Source organism: Equus przewalskii, chromosome 6 (assembly GCF_037783145.1).
Source record: "Equus przewalskii isolate Varuska chromosome 6, EquPr2, whole genome shotgun sequence".
NCBI lineage: Eukaryota > Metazoa > Chordata > Mammalia > Perissodactyla > Equidae > Equus > Equus przewalskii.
In genome coordinates, this window is record NC_091836.1 from 36977304 (window position 1) to 36996297 (window position 18994).

Below are 18994 nucleotides of genomic sequence, written 5' to 3' on the forward strand. Positions count from 1 at the left end.
AGAAGTCTTATTTTGCCTTTATTTCTGAAATTTATTTTCACTGTGTATAGAATTCCACATTGATAATTATACTTTTTAGCATTTATAATATCATTACATTGTCCTCTGATTCCCATTTTTTATTGAAAAAGGAGCTGCCAGTCTTATAGTTTCTCCTTTGAAGGTAATATATTCTTTTCCTCTGGTTGGTTTTAAGATTTTCTCTTTTTCCTTGGTTTTCAGAAGTTATACTATGATATTCCTACATGTGATAGTCTTTATACTTTTACATTTGGGGCTTTAATAGATCTTCTTGAATCTGTTGCTTGATATTTTAAAAATCAGATTTGAAAATGTTCTAATCAGAGTCTCTTAAAATATTGCTTTCTCCCTTTTTTAGTCTCTCTTTTCATTTTGATACACAAATTACATGTGTTAGAATTTTTCATTATCTCTCACTTGGCTCTTATGCTTTTTTCTGTATTGATTACATTTTTGTCTCTTTTTCTGTCTTCTTATCCTTTTTGAAAAATGAAAAAACTTCTTCTCTTATCTTTCTGAGAATTATTACAAACAATTCCCAACTTAGAATGGTTCAACTTACAATTTTTTTTACTTTATTATGGTGCAAAAGTGATACACATTCAGTAGAAACCCTACTTTGAATTTTGATCTCTTCCCGTGCTAGCAATATGTGGTTCGATACTCTTGTGATGTTGAGCAGTGGCAGCAAGTCGCAGCTCCCAGTCAGCCCTGCCATCAGGAGGGTAAACAACCAATGATACATTTACAACCATTCTATACCCAGACAACCATTCTTTTTCACTTTGTCTAGTATTCAATAAATTAGATGAGATAGTCAACACTGTATTATAAAATACACTTTATATTAGATGATTTAGCCCAATTGTAGACTAATGTCAATGTTCTGAGCATGTTGATGTTCAGTAGGTTAGATGTATTGAATGTATTTTTGACTTACAATACTTTCAACTTAGGATGAGTTTATCAGGATGAAACCCCATCGTACGTACGTTGAGGAAGATCTGTATAGGAGGTTTTTTTTTTTTATATGTATATAATTTCCTTCTACTCCATGTCTTATCTCTCTTACCTTCAAATTTATTTTTCCTTTTTATTTTGCTCTTCTTTTTTTCTTGTTAGAAGCTTTTGTCAACTGGTGACTTTTAGTGGATTAACGAATGGATGAATAGATAGATAGATGATAGAAAGACATTTTAGAGTGAAATACTAAAATGTAGATTGGAGACAGAATGGATGTTAGAACGTATGTCTTATAGGGGAATGTCTTGTGGACTTGTGAGCATCATTGCAGAGTGGCAACTGGGTGTCCAACTTTTTCTTTTTTAATGAAATGCTCCCACATATCAATATCTATAGCTCATTTCTTAGAAATTTTCAGTTTATCAGAAAATATCCTCTTGCTTCTTTTTGTGTAGGAAGGAGGTATGTACATATCTTGTGGTTAGTATTCTGGAGCTGCTTGAGGAAGGGTAATGTTGTTATCTCCATTTAGAATACAATTTTAATTTAATGACTCTGTTCTTTCAAGAACCTCACACCTGTCTCCTGTGTTTGCTGTCCTTAGACCTGAAGCCATTTTGGCTTAATTGCTCTGGAGTGAATACTTCCCAACTCCTATGAGATTGATAAAAGAGTAGTTGTCTCTTTTTGCTGTGTAGATCTGGTACCTGGGAGCTTTGAAGCACCTTCTATAGATCTTTAAGTAAGCCTTCTTTCCATCTCTACTATTTATCTCACCCTCATTTTCCTTGGTAAATTTTGCCTCTAATTTTTGATCCCATACAGGGTGCCACAGGGAAATCGACTTGCTATTGTTAGTCCGTGTCTTTGTAGGCACTTAGTTTCAATCTTTCTCCACTTTGCTAAGTCATTTATCATTCTTCCATCTACAGAATACAATAATAGGAAGTGTAAGAAATTCCCATTATTTAGAACCAAGGTCCTTGGAGATATTGCTTTCCTCTAATCTAATTAGAGCAAGAGTGCCACAGCCATGCCAGCCCCATAGATGCCCATGGGGTTTTCTTCTGTAGTTCATTCCTGACTATCCCCCAGCTTTCCCTGTGCTGCCTTCTGACTAGTCCTGGGTATTGTATTTTTGGTTCTTGAACAGACTCCAGATAGGGGATGGAGGTGGACCTGAGGTTGGTTTTTCATATCAGGCAGTTTGAGAATCCTTGAAGGTCAGAGACTCTATAACATAAACCTGCAAATATAAAAAAAATTAACTTTATTATTAATCATACCCAGTAAGACTTGTACTTGGTATCTACTAATTTCTGACACTGAATATAATAAAAGGTAAGATAATCATATTAAAAAATTTTTATAGATTCAAACTGTATTTCCTTCACTTAGCTAAATTAGTGAGTTTCTTCATTAATCATACATGTTTATTGGGCACTTTCTGTGTGGTGGGCACTGGACATATAAGGAAGAAAAAAAGAGGCGTGGTTCTTGCCATTATATTGAGGGACATTGGTGGATTAAAAAATATTACATATGGATTGTAAGTGTGTTCTGAAACAATATTTTTCTCCTAAATTTTCAAACGAAATGAGGACTCACCAAAAACTTTCCTAAGAGATTATAGGATTGTTCTGTTTCTGTGTTCATCACTCATCTAGCTTTACTTTCATGTGGTGATTTGCAAACACACAGAACTCGGGTGATACACACTTGCGTTGTCAAAACTTTTAGTTTTCACTCTCAATTTGCTTTGTTTGTGTTTCATATATTTCTGAGGTTGGAGTGAGAAAGCATTTTAAATAAAAGTATTTCTGCAATAAATGATTAATTGCTTTTTAAAAAATAAACAAAGAAGAGTGAATAGTAAATGGTAAGTAGTTTCGCCTTAGTATGCCAATGGTCCTGAAATAAAAGCCTTAAATTAAATTTGATGGTCAACAATTACATCAGCAACTAATATTCAGAAATTGGCTAAGAGATAAGTTAACCTAGAAAGCATGGCAAATATTCAGTTGTAAATTATATTTCAATATCCCAAATACTTAAACTAAGAAGAAAATTACCTTTGATAATGCAGATTTATCATTTGTGATTGACAGTCAATCCTGTTCCCATTCTGGGCACAGTGGTGATGGGGTGTGGTAGTGAGAGTAGGGAGCCTGAGATAAGCTTTCTTGTGATATTATTCATGTTGAATAATAAATAGTCACTACTTCATGAAAAAAATACAAATAATATCAATTTTATGTACGTATATACATACACACATATATCACTCTTAGTAGTGTTTCTAGAAGTGTGGTCCACAAATGACCTGTATCAAAATAGCTGGGATGCTTGATAAATACTGATTCCTAGGCTTCACCCCCAACTGACCCAGTCAGAATCTCTGAGCCTGAGGCCAAGAAATCTGCCTTTAGACAACTATCCTGAGTAGTTCTTATGGGCAATATCATTTGAAAACCACCTGTGGGATAGGATAGAGGAGGACGGGTGAGCTCATCAATAGAATTGCTCTATTTGCTGAAGTAAAAAAATCCTGAGAAAGTGAATACGGAACATGCAAATCCCTATAGTGCATCTGGTAGACAAATTGTAATCTCTTTCCTATTCACACCTCGTTTTCTTTCTCAACAATGCTTTCTGCGGTAATCAGGAACCATTCACAGAGCTATTCCTTCTATTATTTATTTATTTGTGCCTATCAGCTAGATGGATAGAGGAGCTGGCTTGGGAGCACACCCATGACCTACTTTGCCATGCTAGTCTCTCTTGCCTTCACTTTCCCCCATGGGAGATCTGCAGTGGACCATTGATTTTGAGTTGGTTTAGACTAGAGATGGCAAAATTAGCCTTACTTTAGCCTGTAAAATTGTATTCACTACCAATGAGAAAGGGCATTGTGAAATACAAATATGTTTATCTTCACATTCTCCTATTACACTAAAGATTTCAGGTTACCAAGAAATAGGAGAAAATATACTCTTCCTGCTCTACTCTCCACAACACGGACAACCAACATCCTTGAACTTGAGTTAATTTTCCTTAGAGAACTTTACTTTTCCTCCTCTTATTTTTAGCTTCTGCCTTGTGGCCTTTATTATTGAACTTGTGAATTATAGTCTTCTGAAGCAACGGGAGCTTTAGGTCTGCACTGAGAGTTTCCTTATGGCTTTTACAGACATCTAGTCTCACTAAACCCTGCTCCTCACATTTCTAGAGCAAGCGATGTCTGTCCTCTTCTCAGCACTTTCCTGCCTCCCTGGATATATGCATCACCTGAGCTCATCACATCCTAGCCTCAGGGTGTATTTCCTAATGAAACTGTAAAATGGACAGGCCATTCTATTGTGGTTAAGAAACCAAAATGAGTTTTTACATTTGTGTGAAGAACACCAAAGCTCTTCTGTAGTGCTGACAGAAGGAGGGGTGGAGATGGATGGCAGGGGATGCTGTTTCATAAGTGGATAGAGGCAGAGGTGAGATAAGTTGGGTTTAACTCAATTTTAGGCACAGTTTAGAAAAAGCAGCAGGGCTGGATAGAGGACTAACTGCCTACTGAGACTGTAGGCATCTAAAAATAAGTCCTCTTTGCCCTTGTAATTGAACCTGCAGTAGAGGCAGTGAAGTAGAATCACTAAGAATTTGGACTCTAGCATCAGATTACCGAGGTTTAAGATTCTGACTTGACCATTTACAAGTTGTGGCCCTTTGGTCTGTGGTTTTATATCTTTGTTTCTCAGTTTCCTCCTCCATGATATAAGAGGGGTTGATTTCACTGATTTACAAGGGTGTTGGGGGATTAACTGAGATAGTGAGTTTCAGCATCTGGCACCTAATAAATGCTCAATCAGCAATACCAATCATACTTATTAATGAGCGAGAATTACACACACAACTTGATGCCAATAACAAAGCCTTATACCTCATTTGTTTTGCTTGATTTAGAATTTGGATAATAGTTTCTTTTAAATATATTTAGGTTGGGCTATACGAAATTGCTGATATTAAGTGATTCTGACCAGAAAAATTGTGACGTCATTTGGTTCAACAAATAGTTAAAGCTGCATATATATCAGTCTTGGTATATAGTTCTTTTAAGAGCTCTGTTAGGTAAATATTATAATTTTTAATTTAGAAAGTAAAGCTCAGTGAAGTGACTTCCCCAGTGACACAAGATAGCAAGGGGGAGAGAATCTTGCTTCTAACTTCAGTCTTTGGATTCAAATCCTACTTTCTTTTTACCACATAAAGAACTTCTTAAATAGTATGAAGAAACTATTGAATTGAAAGATATATATTACTGAAATTTAATTTTGCTGAGATAAATATTTTCCCCTTGCCCAGAGTATATTTTGTCATGTATTAAGAGTTATACAGAGAAACAGAAACAATAAGATGTATATATATATATATATACAGAGAGAGAGACAAAGACTTATAAGGAATAGGCCCATGTGATTACAGAGGCTGACTCATATGAGCCTGTAGGCTAAAGACCCAGGAGGGCCAATGGTGTAGCTCCAGTTTGAAGGCATAGCCTGGAGACCCAGGAAAGCTGAAGGTACAGATGGAGTCTAAAGGCAGTCTGCTGGATAATTCCCTCTTGCTCAGTGAGTCAGTCTTTTTGTTTTATCCAGGCCTTCAACTGATTGGACGAAGTCCACTCACATTATGGAGGGCTATCTGCTTTACTCAAAATCCATCAATTTAAATGTTAAACTCATCCAAAAACATCCTCCAAGTTGACATATAAAATTAACCATCAGAAGTCCACCCCTTGTCAACTTAGCACCTGTATACATCTCCTTGAATCATATGTAATCTCCATGTAAAGAAAATAACAAGGTCATACTTCTGCTTAACAGGACAAACTATCCTGCATACAACTGAAAAAATACAAGCTCTTTCCCCAGAAGAATCTTTGTTTACTCTTTTCCTTGATATTTCATAACTTAAATACTATGATGTAAAGTTAACAATACTTAACTACCTTACGTCAAAACATCTTATATTACACGATAAAGGGATAAGAGAGGGAAGAAAAAGATATTTGATACATATGCACAAATATTCATAATGAAATAAGTAGGACATATTCATGACAATTGCAGTCATCATTGCCATAACTGGTCACATGGTCACAACTGATATTTATAGCTATCCTCTTCCACTATCTATTCCACATTCCCTTTGCCTTCAGCAAGCACCTCAGCTGGTCATGCTTCTTTACTTAGTGGGATGAGCCAAACCTTCATTTCTGAAGAGTCTGGGCAATTAGTAGTCCTGCCTGAATTAGGCAGTTGTAGTTTTCCAGACTTCAATTACAGGACATAGTAATACTAAGAGATAGCCAAGGGTATCTTATTCTCTATTCTGGACATACTCTTCCTTACCTTCATTGTAGGGTAGCAATTCAATTTCCCCTTGGTAGTCAGGATCAATCACCCTAGCCAGCACAGTAACTCCCTCCTACCCCTACTGATTCAGAGGCATGTGGAGTCCAAAGTGGCCAGGCCACAATCTTAATTTCCAGTTCAATGGAATCATTGTTGTGTCTCCTGGTGGAAGCATTCCACCCTTTGGAACTAAGACCTCTAGGCCAACAGAGCATAAGGTTCCCAGGATAGGAAATGAAAATTTTGCTGGTAGGTCACTAGGAGTAATGGTGAATGTTGCTGCTCTCATTTTTACCCCTAGATTTGTGGACCCACAAATCTTGGCTAGAAGAGAAAGAGCATCACATATTGGGTGCTGATTCAGAGCATACAGAGACACCTGGAGAACCTTGCCCAAGCCCTGAAACCCATATTGGCACCAGCTGGCACTGTAACTGAGTTGTCAAAAGTGCATTCCATTGTTCTGTTAATTCCATCTGCTTCCAGATTGTGAGGAACATGTTAAGACCAGTGAATGTCCACAAGCATGGGCCCATTGCCACACTTCTTTTGCTCTGAAGTGATTTTATTGATCAGAAGCAATGCTGTGCGGATTACTAAATTGTAGATAACATATTCTGTAACTCCATGAATGGTTGTCTTGGCAGAAACATTGCATGCAGGGAAGGCAAATCCATATCCAGAGTAAGTGTCTATCCCAACAAGAACGAAACATTGTTCCTTCCATGATAGAAGCAATCCACTGTAATTAACCTGCCACCAAGTCACTGACTGATCACCCAGGAGAGTGGTGCCACCTCAGGAACATAGTTTTGGTCTCTGCTGCTGGTATATCAGGCACTTTGCAGTGGCTGTACCTGGGTTGGCCTTGGTGAGTGGAAGGCCACGTTGCTAAGCCTATGTGTAACTTCCATCCCTGCTACCATGGCCACTTTGTTTGTGAGTTATGTCTGTCTTTGGACAAGGGCAGAGATGGCTGAGTAAAGAGGCTGACTGCTCTCCATACAAAGGTCATCCTATCCACTTAACATTAAAATCCTTCTCTGCTGAGGTCACACTTAGGTGGGCATTGACAGAGGATGCAAATATCTTTACATTTTTCAACCGTTCAGAGAGATCTATCCACCTACCTCTTCCCAAGACTTTTTTGTCACCAATTTTCTAATCACGATCCTTTCAAGTCCCTACCTATCTTGCCAAACCATTGACTATAGCCCATGAATCAGTATGTAATTCCACATCTGGTCATTTCTCCTTCCAAGCAAAATGAACAACCAGGTGCACCACTTGAGATTCTACTCACCTAGGATTTCCTTTCACCACTATCCTTCAGGGATGTCCCAGAAAGGAACTATAGTCCTGTAGCTGTCCACTCTCAGGTGGTGCCTGTATATAGTACAGAACTATCTGTAAACCATGCCTGAGTTTTCTCTTCCTCTGTCAATTGATCATAGGGATCACCTCATGAGGCCATCGATGGAGGCTGGGAGAGAGAAAGCAGTGTGGTAGGAGTGGGGATCATGGGCATTTGGGCCACTTCTTCATGTAACTTACTTGTTACTTTAGGGCCTATCCAGGCCCAGTCTCATATACACCATTCTGTTTGATGATGGAGTGCTGCCGTGCATGCCCAACTGTATGGCTTGATGGGTCAGATAATCCCCAGTTCATGATGGGAAGCTCAGGTCTCATGGTAATTTGATGACCCATGGTTAAGTGTTTAGTCTCTACTAAGGCTCAGTCGCACACCAAGAGCTTTTCCTCAAAAAGAGAATAGTTACCTAAAGAAGATGGCAGGGCCTCGCTCCCAAATCCTAACGTCCTGTGCTATGATTCACTTACAGGGGCGTGTCAAAAGCTTCAAACAACATTATCTGCCACTGCCATGTCATCTACCATTGGATCTTCTGGATCATATGGCCCAAGCGGCAAAGCAGCTTGAACATCACTGTAGACCTGTTGCAGAGCCTTCTCTTGTTCTGGGTCCCACTCAAAACAGAAGCTTTCTGGGTCACTCAGTAAATGGGCCAAAGTAACTTACCCAAATGAGAAATGTGTTGCTTCCAAAATCCAAAAAGGTCCATTTGATGCTGTGGCTCTGTTTTTGTTGTAGGAGGGACTAGAGGCATCACCTTATCCTTCAGCTTAGAAGGGGTGTCTCAACATGCCTCATACCACTGGATCCCTAGAAATTTTTTTGAGGTAGAATTCCCCTGAATTTTTGTTGGATTTATTTCCCACCTCTTGGCATGTAAACATCTTACCAATACATCTAGAGTGGCTGCTGCTTACTGCTCACTAGGTCCAATTAACATAATGTCATCAGTGTAACAGATCAGTGTGATATCTTGTGGAAAGGAAAAGTGGTCAAGACCCATGCAAACTAAATTATGACATGGGACTGGGGAGTTGCTATACCCCTCAGGTAGAACAGTGAGTGTATTACTGGCCTTGCCAATTGAAAGCAAACTGCTTCTGATGGTCCTTATTGACAAGTATAGGGGAAAAATATTTGCCGGATCAATAGCTGCATACAAGGTACGAGGGGATATGTTAATTTACTCAAGCAATGAAACCACATTTGACACAGCAGTTGCAATTGGAGTCATCGCCTGATAAAGCTTATTAAAATCCACTGCCATTCTCCAAGATCCATCTGCCTTCAGCACAGGCCATATAGACAAGTTGAACATGGATATGGTGGGAATCACCATCCCTGTAGCTTTCAAGGCTATGATGGTGGCACTAATCTCTACAATCCCTCCAAGAATGCCATGTTGCTTTTAGCTTACTATTTTTCTAAGTAGAGGCAGTTCTAGTGGCTTCTAGTTGGACTTCCCTATCGTGATAGCCGTCACTCCTCAGGTCAGGAAACAATGTGGGAATTCTGCCAGATGCTGAGTATATCTATTCCAATTTTGTATTCTGGAACTGGGGAAATAACCACTGGAAGGGTTCAGGGACCCACTGGACTCACTGAGAGACAGACCTGAGCTAAAACTCCATTGACCACCTGACCTCTATAAGCCTTTACTCTGACTGGGGGACCATGGTGACATTTTAGGTCTCCTGGCATTAATCTCAGATCAGAGTCAGGGTCCAGTAATTTCTGAAAGGTCTGATTATTTCCTTTAATCCAGTGAACAGTTACCCTGGTAAAAGATCACAAGTCCCTTTGGGGAAGACAAGAAGAAAGATTAACAATATAAATTTGGGGCAATGTACACAGGCCTTCCTCAAGGGGACTCAGTCTCACCTTCATTCAAGGAGTTCTAGGTTTGTAAACTGGCTCAAGTCTGGGAATTAACTGAAGGGCTATGACTCTCTGCTTTTATGATTCAGGTTAGACTTTCTTCACTCTGCTTAAAACTTTTCTGCTTAGATAGATTAAGTAAGAATTTAGTAGGTTTCCTGTTTATTTCACTTCTAGGAATACCATAATTAACTAGCCAAGCCCTAGTTCTGGGCAATTCAGACTATTCTGATTGCTGTTTTGACTCTGCTGTCCATTACAGTAACTATACCTACCTTGCTTTTGGCAGTCGAGGTTGCCACTTGCCCTCTGCCACTCCAGGGTCCCATTACTCTCATTGCATTTAGGTTTCCTAGTTCAGTGGCCACAGTTCCCACTGTGAGGTCTGGTCTACAGAGAAGAGCAATCACAGAGCTCTTCAAGGATGGGCGCTCCCCTCACAAATTTATTTCTCACAGTCTTGGTGAAAGTTGTGTCTCTGGACCCTCCCTCGGTGGGTGAGTAGGTCTTAAGTGACAAATCCCTTCTAAGATTCCAGTCTCCCTAAGCCATTAAATTCCTTCCTCTACAGGGAACTAAGGCAGGTCTGGCATTTCTGGCTCACTCACTGTGGGCTCATTTTGGCCCATGTTTCAGCCAGTTAGCTAAACCGTTGGAGCTGTTTCTAACTCTTCAAGCTGCAACATTAAATGCAGAATCTCTGCTTGGTGAGCCCATATCAATAAATTCAACCTGATCCAACAGTTCCTTCTGGTATTATCCTGCACACTTTGTATCCACTCCCACATGTGTTCCCTGGACTTCTGTCTGTATAATTAGAACACTCAAGTAGTTCTTTTGGAGTGTGGTACACCTCCTTGTGGGTCACACTTTGTGCCTTACCTTTAGGGGCCTGCTGGGACCAGAGTATAGTTACAGGTCCAGAAGCAAAGAGGGTTGGTGGGGGTGGGTCCTGAGGAGAATTGGCATTGTCTTGCATGACAACTGCCTCAGGGCAGGCCACTGCAGGTTCCTCAGTCAATGCAGGGTTTATCCTCTCAGAAGGGATGGAGAGCCAGAGCCACTACCACCAGAGGTGGGAAGGCCACTTCCACTCATCAGAGTAAGACTCATCAGAATTTGGGGGCTTAATGTCCCCAGCATCATCAGGGTCTCCCCACATATTCCGATTCCAACTTTCAGGACCCCGTTCTTTCCCAATCAGTGCCTTCACTTTGACAGTAGACAGACCGTGAGGCTGAGAATTCAATTTGCTTTGTAAGGCAGCCACTCGCAGGATGAAATTCGGGGCTTGGTTCTCAACAATCAGCTCTGCAGCTACAGAAAATAAGGGTTTCTTTCAAGACAGACACGGAGGCTTTAGATCATTTATGTGGTGCTTGAGGTAGAAATTCGAATCTCTAAGCTCATCTTTTTCCTTCACCACTTTGTCCAGTGACGTTATGAGCAACCGGCCAATCTCATTATACTTGTTAATTTGCCACAAACGTTTGAAAGTATTATATACATGGTCACTCAGATCCTCGTATCTTATGCATTTGATCAGAGTATCTCTATGGATGGATCATGCCTTGGACTATCAGGACTCTCTTAACTACTTCTGGAAATAGAGTCATTAGCTTCTTTATATCTAATTAGATTAGAGAGCTAATTCCAGAAATCCGAGAACCAATTCAGGAAATCCATCCTTCAGATTCCATTCCTCCAGAACCACTCTCAGTACCACGATTTGTGTTAGCCTGCTAGGGCTGCCATCACAAAATACCAGACTAGGTGGCTTAAATAATGCAAACTTATTTTCTCATAGATTAGGGTGCCAGCTGGATTGTTTCCTGATGAAGCCTCTCTCTTTGTCTTTCAAATGTCTGCCTTTTAGCTTTATCCTCACGTGACTTTTTCTCTGTGTGTGTGCGCTTCTGGTATGTCTTCCTCTTCTTATAAGGACAACAGTCCCATTGGATTAGGGACCCACCCTTAGAACTTACTTTAACCTTAATTACCTCCTTAAAGGCAGTATATCTAAATATAGTCACATTGGCAGTTGGGGCCTTAGCATACAAATTTGGGGGAGACACATTCAGTCTACAACATGTCTACATGGAGCAAATGTTCTGTAAATAATAGAAGAGATAGTGGGTAAAATCCCTTTTCAAGAAATCAGAGGTCTGGAAATATTTACATCTCTTTGTTCTCAAGTATAGCTCAGGCATAGTTGAGGCCTCCTCATTTGCTTAGACTCCCTGAGAATTGCAATTCTAACAGTTGAGTAATACTAACACTAATAATAATATGGTGATAACCATTATAGTCACTTGTTGTTGTTTAGATTATTACTTTTTTTATTGTGGTCATAATAGCTTATAACATAGAGAGATTTCAGTTGTATGTTATTATTTGTAATACAGCATATAAGTATGCCCATTCTCCCCTTGTGCTCACCCTCCACCCCCTTCCCCCAGTAACCGTTAATTTGTTCTCTTTGTCCGCAAGTTTGTTTATATTGCACATATGAGTGAAATCTTATGGTGTTTGTCTTTCTCTGTCTGGCTTCTTTTGCTTAACATGATGCCCTCAAGCTTCATCCATATGGTTGCAAATGGGACGATTTCATATTTTTTATGGCTGAATAGTATTCCATTGTATATATATAGCACATCTTCTTTATCCATTCATCAGTCAATGGGTACTTGGGTAGCTTGCACATCTTAGCTATTGTGAATAATGCTGCGGTGAACATAGTGGGGTACATAAGGCCCTTTGAATTGTTGATTTCAAGTTCTTTGGGTAGATAGTAGTGAGATAGCTGGGTCATATGGTATTTCTATTTTTAATTTTTTGAGAAATCTCCATATTGTTTTCCATAGTGGCTGCACCAGTTTGCATTCCCCCTAGCAGTGGATGAGGTTTCCATTTTCTCCACAACCTCTCCAACATTTGCTGTTTTTTGTCTTGGTGATTATAGGCATTCTAACAGGTGTAAGATGATATCTAAGTGTAGTTTTGATTTGCATGTCCCTGATGATTAGTGATGTTGAGCATCTTTTCATGTACATATTGGCCATCTGTATATCTTCTTTGGAAAAACATTTGCTCATGTCTTCTGCCTACTTTTTGATTAGATTGTTTGTTTTTCTGTAGTTCATTTGTGTGAGTTCTTTATATAGTATGGAGATTAACCTCTTATTGGATATATGATTTGCAAATATTTTGTCCCACTTGGTGGGTTGTATTTAATTTTGGTCTTGGATTCCTTTGCCTTCCAGAATCTCTTTAGTTTGATGAAGTCCCACTTCTTTTTCTGGTCTGAATAAATGTGGTATTTGAAAAGATCCTTTTAAGTCTGATGTCAAAGAGTGTACTGCCTATACCCTCGTCCAGAAGTTTTATGGTTTCAGGTCTTAGCTTCAAGTCTTTGGTCCATTTGGGTCTATTTTTGTGCATGGGGAAAGATAATGGTCTACTTTCATTCTTTTGCATGTGGCTGTCCAGTTTCCCAGCCCCATGTATTGAGGAGGCTTTCCTTTCTCTATAGTATGTTCTTGGCTCCTTTGTCAAAGATTAGCTGTCCAAAGATGTGTGGTTTTATTTCTGGGCTTTCAATTCTGTTCCATTGATCTGCGTGTCTGTTCTTGTACCAGTACCATGCTGTTTTGATTCCTGTAGCTTTGCAATATATTTTGAAGTCAGGGATTGCAATGCCACCAACTTTGTTCTTGTTTTTCAGGATTGCTTTGGCTGTTCGGAATCTTTTCTTGCCCCAGATGAATTTTAAGTTCCTTTTGTCTATTTCTGTGAAGAATGTCATTGGGATTCTGATTGGAATTGCACTGAATCTGTAGATTGCTTTAGGTAGCATGGACATTTTAACTATGCTGATTCTTCCAATTTGAGTGCATGGAATATCTTTCCATTTCTTTATGGCCTTATCGATTTCTTTCAGTACTGTCGTATAGTTTTCTTTGTATAGGTCTTTCACCTCCTTGGTTAAATTTATTCCTAAATATTTTACTCTTTTTGTTGCGATTGTAAATGGGATTGTATTCTTGAGTTCTTCTTCTGTTAGCTTGTTATTTGAGTATAGCAAAGCTACTGATTTTTGTAAGTTGACTTTGTACACTGCAACTTTACTGTAGTTGTTGATTATTTCTAATAGTCTTCTGATGGATTCTTCAGGGTTTCCTATGTATAAGATCATGTCATCTGCAAACAGTGAGAGTTTCACTTCTTCATTGACTATTTGGATTTCTTTTTCTTGCCTAATTGCTCTGGCCAAAACCTCTAGTACTATGTTGAATAAGAGTGGTGAGAGTAGGCACCCTTGTCTTATTCCTGTTCTCAGAGGAATGGCTTTCAGGTTTTCCCCACTGAGTATGATATTGGCTGTAGGTTTGTCATATATGGCCTTTATCATGTTGAAGTACCTTCCTTCTATACTTATTTTATTGAGAGTTTTTATCATGAATGGATGTTGGATCTTGTCAAATGCTTCCCTGCATCTGTGAAGATTATCATGTAGTTTATGTTTCTCATTTTGTTAATGTGGTGTACCACACTGATTGATTTGCCAATGTTGAACCATACCTGTGTCTCTGGTATGAATCCCACTTGATCATGGTGTATGATCTTTTTAATGTATTGCTGTATTTGATTTGCCAATATTTTGTTCAGGATTTTTGCATCTATGTCCATCAGCGATATTGGCTTGTAATTTTCTTTCTGTGTGTTGTCCTTGTCTGGCTTTGGTATCATGGTGATGTTGGCCTTGTAGAATATGTAGGTATATTTCTGTCTTCCTCAATTTTTTGGAATAGTTTGAGAAGAATAGGTAATAAATCTTCTTTGAATGTTTGGTAGAATTCTCTTGAGAAGCGATCTGGTCCTGGATTTTTGTTTTGGGGGTTGTTTTTGATAACTGTTTCAATCTCTTTACTTGTTATTGGTCTATTCAGATTCTCTATTTCTTCTTGAGTCAGTCTTGGGAGGTTGTAAGAGTCTAAGAATCTGTCCATTTCTTCTAGATTGTTCAGTTTGTTGGCATATAGATTTTAATAATATTTTCTTATAATCTTTTGTCTTTCTGTGGTGTCCATTGTAATTTCTCCTCTTTCATTTCTAATTTTATTTATTTGAGCCTTCTCTCTGTTTTTCTTGGTGAGTCTGGCTAAGGGTGTGTCAGTTTTGTTTATCTTCTCAAAGAACCAACTCCTTGTTTCATTGATCCTTTTTAAAGTCTGTTTTGTTTCAATTTTGTTTACTTCTGCTCTAATTTTTATTATTTCTCTCTTTCTGCTGAATTTGGGCTTTGTTTTTTCTTCTTCTTCTAATTTTGTTAGGTGTAGTTTAAGATTGTTTATTTGAGCTTTTTCTTGTTTGTTAACATGGGCCTGTATTGCTCTAAATTTTCCTCTTAGGACTGCTTTCGCTGCAGCCCATATGTGTTGGTATGGTGTGTTTTCGTTTTCATTTGTCTCCAAATAGTTTTTGATTTCTCCTTTTATTTCTTCGACAACCACTGGTTGTTCAGTAGAATGTTGTTTAGTCTCCAACTTTTTGTTCCTTTCCCTGCTTTTTCTTGTAGTTGATTTCTAGTTTCATAGCATTATGGTCGGAGAAGATAGTAGATATGATTTCAATCTTCTTAAATCTTTTGAGGTTTGCCTTGTTTGCCAGTATACGGTCTATCCTTGAGAATGTTCCATGTGCACTTGAGAAGAATATATACTCTGCTGTTTTGGGATGGAGTACTCTCTCTATACATCTATTAAGTTCATCTGGTCTAGTTTTTCATTTAATTCCACAGTCTCCTTGTTGACTTTTTGTCTGGATGGATCTATCCATTGAAGTAAGTGGGGTGTTGAGGTCCCCTACTGTTATTATGTTGTTGGTGATATCTCCTTTTAGGTTTGTTAATAGTTGCTTTATGTACTTTGGTGCTCCTGTGTTGGGTGCATATACGTTTATAAGTGTTATGTCTTCTTGATGGAGAGTTGCTTTTATCATATATACTGCCCCTCTATGTCTCTCTTTACTTGTTTCATCTTGAAGTCTACTTTGTCTGATGTAAGTTTGGCAACACCTGCTTTCTTTTGTTTGCCATTAGCTTGGAGTATTGTCTTCCACCCCTTCTCTCTGAGCCTGTTTGTCTTTGGAGCTGAGATGGGTTTCCTGGAGGCAGCATATTGTTGGGTCTTGTTCTTTAATCCATCCTGCCATTCTGTGTCTTTTGATTGGAGAATTCAGTCCATTTACATTTAGAGTGATTATTGATATATGAGGGCTTACTACTTCCATCTTATTGCATGTTTCCCAGTTCTTCTGCATTTCCTTTGTTTCTTGTCCTGTGTATATCAGACTACTGATTTGCTTAGGTAGTTTTCTATGTTGGTTTTCTTCATTTTCTCCTTGTTTATTGTATACGTCTCTGTTCTAATTATTTGTTTAGTGGTTACCATTAGGTTTGTATAAATAGTATCACAGATGAGATAGTCCATTTTCTGATTGCCTCTTATTTCCTTAGACTATACTGATTCCGTCCCTTTACTCTTCCTCTTCTAAGTTATTTTTGTTATACTTATTCCATCTTGTGTTGTGAGTTTGTGGTTAAGGTGATGATATAATTTTTATTTTGCTGTTTTCCTCTTCTTTATCCTTGATGTAAGAGTTAAGTGCTTACCAACATTATTTGATAGAGAGCTGTTGATTTCTGATTGTTGCATACCTACCTATTCATCTCCTTGCTCGGGGCTTTGTAGTCCCTTTCCTGTTTTTTTTTTTTTTTCTTTTCAGGTATGAGGGCCTTCTTGAGGATTTCTTATAGAAGGGGGTCTTGTGGTGATGAACTCCCCTAGCTTTTGCTTATCTGGTTAAGTTTTTATTTCTCCATCATATCTGAAAGAGATTTTCACTGGATAGAGTATTCTTGGCTGGAAGTTTTTGTCTTTCAGGATTTTCAATATATCATTCTACTCTATCCTAGCCTGTAAAGCTTCTGCTGAGAAATCTGCTGAAAGCCTGATAGGGGTTCCTTTGTAAGTTATTTTCTTCTGCCTTGCTGCCCATAATATTTTCTCTTTGTCATTGACTTTTGGCAGCTTTGCTACTATATGCCTTGCAGTAGATCTTTTTACATTAACATAGTTGAGAGGTCTGGTGGTCTCTTTTATGTGGGTTTCCACTTCCTTCCCCAGGTTTGGGAAATTCTCTGCTATTATTTCTTCGAACAAGCTTTCTGCTCTATTCTCCTTCTCTTTCCCCTCTGTAATACCTATAATCCTTATGTCACATTTCCTAATTGAGTCAGATATTTCTCTGAGAGCCTCTTCACTTCTTTTCAGTCTTGATTCTCTCTTCTCCTCCCTCTGGAGCATCTCTGTATTATTTGTCCTATAAATTGCTAATTCAGTCTTCCACGTTATCGGTTTTGTTGTTTAGGGATTCCAGATTATTTTAAATCTCATCTACCATGTTTTTCATCTCCAACAATTCTGACTGGCTTCTTTAAAGTTTCAATTCCTTTTGTAAAGGAGCTCCTGAATTTGTTCATTTGTGTTTCTGTGTTTTCTTCTAACTCATTGAGTTTTTTATAATGGCTATTTTTGAATTCTTTATCATTTAGGTTATGGATTTCTGTGTCTTCAGGGTTGGTTTCTGGGTACTTATCATTTTCTTTCTTGTCTGGAGATTTAATATACTTTCTCATACTGTTTTATGATGTGGATTTTTGCATCCATGTGGCATTATTATCTGGTCACAGCTGCCACCTCTCTCCACTGGGTGAGAGTCAGGTGCTGTGTAGTCTAGCCCTAGCATGACCAGGAGTTCCAAAGCTCTGGCCACAGGCTGCATTTCTCACAGTGCAGTGCTCTCGCCAATGGCAGATCTAGAACACTGGGCAGGAGGAGGGGTGCTCTCCTTCCTCTCTGCTTCCCTCAGCCTCCATTTCTCACTCTGTGCTGAGCTCTGGGCAATAGCAGAACTGGAGTGCCAGGCGTGGTAAGGAGCACTCTCTTATACCTGCTTGCCTCCCCCAACCAATGCCTCTCTCTCTGCATGGTGCTCTGGACATTCATGGGGCTCCATCTGCCACTGCTTTTCTCTCCGTGTGGTTCTCCCAGAGATCATGGGGCTGGAGGGTGGATCTAGAGCACTGGGTGGGTACAGGGCAACCTCTCCCCAGCTGTGCACCTCCCCCAGCCTATCCCACTCTCACTGTGCTGCTTTCCTGGCAAATGTGGGGCTGGAATGTGGGACAGGAGCACCAGGTGGGAACAGGGCACCTCTCCCCAGCTGTGCACCTCCCCAAGTCTGCCCCCCTCACTGTGCGCTATGCCTTGGGCAATCATGGGGTTGGAGATCTGGATGGGGACTGGACATATCTCCCCAGCTGTGCACCTCCCTTAACAGGCTCCCTCTCTCACTGTGCCACTCTACCAGTGAATGTGGGGCTGAAGCACCAGGCAGGAACAGAGTACCTCTCCGCAGCTGTACCCTTCCCCCAGCCAACCCCCTCTCACTACACTGCTCTCCCAGCCAATATGGGGCTGGAGCATTGGGCAGTAACAGAGCACCTCTCCCCAGCTGTGCACCTCTCCTAATCAGCCCCTCTCTCACTATGCCACTTTCCCTGCGAACATGGGGCTGGTGTGCTGGACAGGGACAGGTACCTCTCCTCAGTTGCTCCCCTCTCCAAGCTGTGGCCCCTCTCTCTCCACAGAGCTCCTGCCCAGCAGCTTCAACTTCTTCCAGAGGTTCCAGCCACACCACCACTTTCAGGTTTATGGCTGCGTGTGTCTCCCAAATGTCTCCTGTGGTGTATGTGTGTCCTCTGTTGGTGTTTGAATGTCCTTTTGCTTGTATTTTAGAAGGGAGAGTCCAAGGGAAGAGCTCACTCTGCTATGGTGCTGACATCACTCCTCTCAATATAGCCACTTCATACTCAGGTTTTATTTTGTGCCACACATGAGGCCAGGAATGAACAAGTAGAATTTGAAATTAAAAATACAATATCACTTACATTAACACTCTAAAATGTGAAATGCTTAAGTATAAATTGAATAAAATATGTACAAGATCAATATAAGGAATACTAAAAAGTTCTGATGGAAGAAATCAAAGAAGAATTAAATAAATGGAGAGATATTCCATCTTCATGGATAGGAAAAATCAATATTATCAAGATATCCATTCTTCACAACTTGATCCATAGATTCAATGTAATCCCAATCAAAAGCCCAGCATGTTATTTGGTGATACTTACAAACTGATTCTAAAGTTTAAATGGAGAGACAAAAGAAGCAAAATGACCAACATAAAATTGAAGGAGAAGAAAGAACAAAGTTGAAAGACTAAT

At 39.5% G+C, this 18994-nt stretch overlaps 1 long non-coding RNA gene across 1 annotated transcript in view; it reads right to left on the minus strand.

The window, feature by feature from the left end:
- Positions 1-1141: 1141 nt before the first annotated feature.
- The window catches only part of LOC139083887 (uncharacterized), an 83169-nt gene continuing 65316 nt past the window's right edge, over positions 1142-18994 (minus strand). Inside the window, exon 6 of the long non-coding RNA XR_011540956.1 lies at positions 1142-2230. This is a non-coding gene — a long non-coding RNA (uncharacterized lncRNA). The remainder of the gene's footprint in view (positions 2231-18994) is intronic.